Source organism: Eriocheir sinensis, unplaced genomic scaffold (assembly GCF_024679095.1).
Source record: "Eriocheir sinensis breed Jianghai 21 unplaced genomic scaffold, ASM2467909v1 Scaffold1026, whole genome shotgun sequence".
In the NCBI taxonomy this organism is placed as follows: domain Eukaryota; kingdom Metazoa; phylum Arthropoda; class Malacostraca; order Decapoda; family Varunidae; genus Eriocheir; species Eriocheir sinensis.
This window is the reverse complement of record NW_026110326.1, coordinates 121,443-126,427: the sequence shown is the minus strand read 5'-3', so window position 1 is coordinate 126,427 and position 4,985 is coordinate 121,443. Positions and strand designations below refer to the sequence as shown.

The following is a 4,985-nucleotide window of genomic DNA, read 5'->3' as shown; positions in this document are numbered from 1 at the left end:
GAGTAAACATGTTCTTGCACTTATTTCCCTTCAACTCCTTAGTACTCAGCTGGTTTTCGTCGTATCACTTTTATAAGCCCAGATCCTGAATCTGCATGCTTTTCTGCTTCTGATGGTGTGTGGTATCTCCCGAGGTAAAAATATACATAGGGTCAAAATCGCCGCCGAATGTAAGCCGAGCCGTGACGCCTTCATTCACTTCGGCATTTGTTTACTCAAGTCAGACTCGCCGCTCACACACAGATGGGGCGTGAGGTGAGCGACGAGTCTGACTTGAGTAAACAAATGCCGAATAATTTACCGTCACGGCGTGATATATTGAGGTGTTTTGAGCTGAGTGATCAAATCTGGAGCTGAAAATGAATGTGTGAATCATGAACAACGAGAATGAAACGGGCTGAGATGGAAACCAAACTCGAGGAAGGGCGGAGCTTATCGAGACGCCAGCCAATCATCGTCCAGGATGAGATGCCGTGAACATTTCTATTTATATTTTTATTCACCGACAATTGCTTCACAGGGTCTATAACAAAAAACCCACATCTTATTTTATTTTATTGTAGTAGTTTATAACATAAAAAACATCCGAGAGGTCCTAATAAAAAAGATCACTTCAAAATTTGGTTCTTCACGTTCTATGAGTGACTATACCTCTCTATACTTGCCTTGACTGAGAGTACTTGAAATGCCCGCCAAAATACTGGAACATTGTCGAGTGTCGAGGACACGGGTACCCCCGTGTCTTCGTCGAAATCGTGATTAAAATTGTTATCAGAATTTAGACTGAATGTAAAAAATACAATAAATTATAAAATAAATTTTCGGGAAAAAAATATCCTATTAGGCAGAACACTAGTGTTTCTCTGATAACAGTACCCGTTCCGCGTTTTACAAGAATAAGGCGTCGTGACGACAACAAGCTCCCCCCTCCGGCCTGGCGTCACGCGGGAGAGGAAGGCTGCCGCCATTACTACAATTCATCATCCATATACAGGTAAGACCAAGCGTATTTTCCCGGCTGTGAATGATTGTTTAGTGTTTTTAAAGTGGCAGGATACGTTAGGCGGGATAAGGCGTGTTTACAACTTGCTGGAAGGCTGACAGGAGGCTCGCCTTTCATCGCCATGCCGTAGCCCCAACAAAATGTATTATTACACCCGGGTGAGGGAGCTTGACAGGATGTATAATCTTATTATTCGTGCTTGGTAATACTAAGAGGTCTCCGTGGTCTAGTGGTCAGCGTGGCTGACTACTACTACGCGGCCCCGTGTCCGAATCATGACCCGAGGAGTCAGCGTGCTGCTCACCCAGCTGATCATCCTCCCTCTCGGGCTGGTTGATAAATGGGTACCTGGGGAAGGTAAACTGTGGTAACCCGGATGTCACACTGGCCCTGTGTCCCGGGGTGTTGGGCTCCCTCCTACCACAGGCTCACGTGTTCATGCAACGGAGAACCCACGCGCAGCTCAGCTATAGCGTGTGCCCCAACTTTACCTTAACTTTGGTAATACTACAGTGAGCCTGACGCCAGTAAACCTCAATAAGTATGAATTGTGAATGCTATGAAATAGGTCAAGGAAGCAGCCTTCATTACTGAGCCTGCCACCCCAGCATGGCCAATATTAATATTTCACACCATTATGGGGAATAATTACATTGGCCATCTAAGCTCAAGCTTATATTCAGACAGACCTTGATGCTTAAGTTCCACTTCAAATGAAAATAATCCTTGATGAGGGTGATGACACAAAAGATTAAATATAATTTTATTACAGAAAAAGCAGCAATGGCAGCCTACAGACACCTGCTACGTAGAGTGGCTCACGTGGGACAATGGGAAGACCTGGCCATCAGGAGGAGAACCCGTTTGTTCAGGAGCCGTAGGGATCCCTTTGAAATGTACTCGGAAGAGGAGTTCACTCAACGCTTTCGGCTCTCCAAGCAAGTCACCCTGGATCTCTTATAAAAAATCCAGCACCTATTGCCAGATTCTACCAGGAAAAGAGGTAAGCTTAAAATATCATGGGTCTGAAAATATAAAAATGCCATTCTTTACAGGTACTTTAATCAGACCTGATCAAGCTGTGGCTAGCAAGATTAATGTACTGATGCTTAACTGCAACAGGAGCCGATTCAGGAAAAAAGTTTGCCGGAGGCCCGATTGTTGAAAAGTCCGATGAAATTGCCTACCACACAATTTGGAATGTTCTGCGAGTTTTGTTGTTATAGCCGCAGCGCACTTCTGAGCTAGTTTCCAGTATTCGCTCAGGACCATGGGGGGGCGGCCCCTGGGTCCCCCTTTAGATCTGCCAACGAACCACAACCATAAACAGGGACAGCCCTGATAGTTCTCAAATTATACGAGGTGCCAAAGTCACAGATCCATACCCTAGTTATTCTCAGCTATGTAAAAATATGTCTACATATATGTCTATGATTTTTTTGTCAAATTATCATTCTTAAGGAATAAATGTTTATTTCATATTTCCTAGCGATAGAGTTTAGGTCAAAGCAAACAATTCAGTTCAACATATCTTTTGACACACTTTTCTAACATGAGTTTCTGTTGTCAGCCATAATTTCTGTGGGGGGGAGCTCTGGGGCTACAGCCCTCCAATGTTTTCAATCAGCCTTAAATGCCCTAACAGTGCCTATTTACAAAATATTCCCTCACCTGCACATCCTTGCTTCGATCGCTACCCTCTTCCCCCGCCCACCTCATGAAACTATGATGCCTTATAGACCCCTGCAAAAATCTGCAAAAATTATGGGCTTGGTTATTGATTGGTTGAAAAGTAGGATAAGGCAGTCATCCACATTCTCAGTGAAAGTAAGGTGAAGGTAGGGGCACATACTATAGTTGCACATGGCCTGAGTGCTGACCTCTGTCACATTAGCACTATAGCCTGTGGTGGATATGAACCCATTACCCCAAAAGAGAGGGCAGGTGTAACATCTGGGTTACCACAGGTTTCCACAGGTACCCATTAATTTGACAGGCACAAGAGGGAGAATGAACAGTTGGGTGAGGTGCACACCGACTGGGATTTGAACCTAGATCTGTGGATTTGTAGCTTGGCACGATAACCACATCACCATGGAGGTGCAGTCATCAGGAATTATTATTATTGCTATTGTTGTTATTATTATTATTATTATTATTATTATTATTATTATTATTATTATTATTATTATTATTATTATTATTATTATTATTATTTATTGTTATTATAATTATTATATATTTTTTAATTATATATAATTATTATTATTTTCATTATTATTAATTAATTTATTATTATTATTATTATTATTATTATTATTATTATTATTATTATTATTATTATTTACTGTTATAATTATTGTTATTATTTTCATTATTATTAATTAATTTATTATTATTATCATTATTATTATTATTATTATTATTATTATTATTATTATTATTATTATTATTATTATTATTATTATTATTATTATTATTATTATTATTATTATTATTATTATTATTATTATTATTATTATTATTATTATTATTATTATTATTATTATTATTATTATTATTATTATTATTATTATTATTATTATTATTATTATTATTATTATTATTAATATTATCATTATTATTATTATTAATATTATCATTATTATTATTATTAATATTATTATCAGCCTGTTTCCGGATGTCAGGAGTATACTGGGCCCTGGGAGAACCTTCTTTTCTCTTGTAGGTACACACCATCCCGAAACAAAACAGAAGTGTGTACCATTTATGTAGCTGTGGTCTCTTGTACCCCATTATGGTGGTCTCAATTACCCCATGTTATATAAAGATCAATACAAAGTAAACATTAACATTGATCACCTCCACATTGGCTGTATACTTACATAGGATGCCTGGCTACAGATCACAGAAATTGGACTTGGCTGAGGGACACGGCTTGTGTACAGCACACCTTAGCGTTACTGGGTCACATTCCTCGAATATACATACACAAATGAATAGGAATGAGGGGTACTTGTGGTATGAGTGAAAAGATGTGGTTTACATTTTCAGATCTTATGTACTTGAATGTCTACAAAACAGAAGTTAACAAAACAGTCCGACCTATTATTTTTTTTTTGTTTAATTTTAAAAGAAATTTCCTTAGCTGGTCTCAGTTGCCCCAGGTGGTCTCAATAGCCCCGTTCTATGGTGTGTGTGTATATATATATATATATATATATATATATATATATATATATATATATATATATATATATATATATATATATATATATATATATATATATATATATATATATATATATTCTGATAAATATTTCTTTCTTACAGGGCTTCCAATCCCACCACGTCTCCAGCTGCTGGTAACCCTCCGCTACTATGCCACTGGGAGCTTCCAGCTTGACATGGGGGATTGCTGTGACATGTCGCTGCCCAGTGTATCTACCTGTGTCAAGACTGTGACCAGTGCAATCTGCCAGCTAGCAGGGGACTACATAAAGTTCCCCAGTCCTGCTGAAGAACAGGATGTCATGCGACAATTTGCCGAGGTAGCTGCCATGCCCGGAGTTATTGGATGTGTAGATGGTGTACACATCCCAATCATCAGTCCAGGTGGAGAAGATGCAGAACTTTACCGCTGCAGGAAGGCTTTTTCATTGAATATAATGGGGTCTGCAACTCATCCATGCTCTTCACAAATCTGGTCGTGAACTGGCAAGGTAGTGCACATGATGCCCGCATCTTCAGTGAGTCTGTTTTGTGTGCTACTCTGGAGGAGGGCAGTACAGAGGATACTTGTTGGGGATTCGGGCTATGCCTGTAAAAGCTACCTTTTAACTCCCATTCGAATTCCTCGTACTGTTAAGGAGAGGCATTACAATGCCTCTCACATCAAAACAAGGAACCTGATCGAGAGAACGTTCGGGATTTGGAAGAAAAGATTTGCTATTCTCTCAAAGCCAATGAGAACAGCACTCTC

The 4,985-nt window shown here is 39.1% G+C and overlaps 1 long non-coding RNA gene across 1 annotated transcript; it reads left to right on the top strand.

The window, feature by feature from the left end:
• Positions 1-861: 861 nt before the first annotated feature.
• On the top strand, positions 862-4,635 carry LOC126988978 (uncharacterized). The gene is made up of 3 exons (XR_007742711.1): positions 862-994; positions 1,776-2,006; positions 4,337-4,635. It is a non-coding gene; the product is annotated as an uncharacterized LOC126988978 (long non-coding RNA).
• Positions 4,636-4,985: the final 350 nt, after the last annotated feature.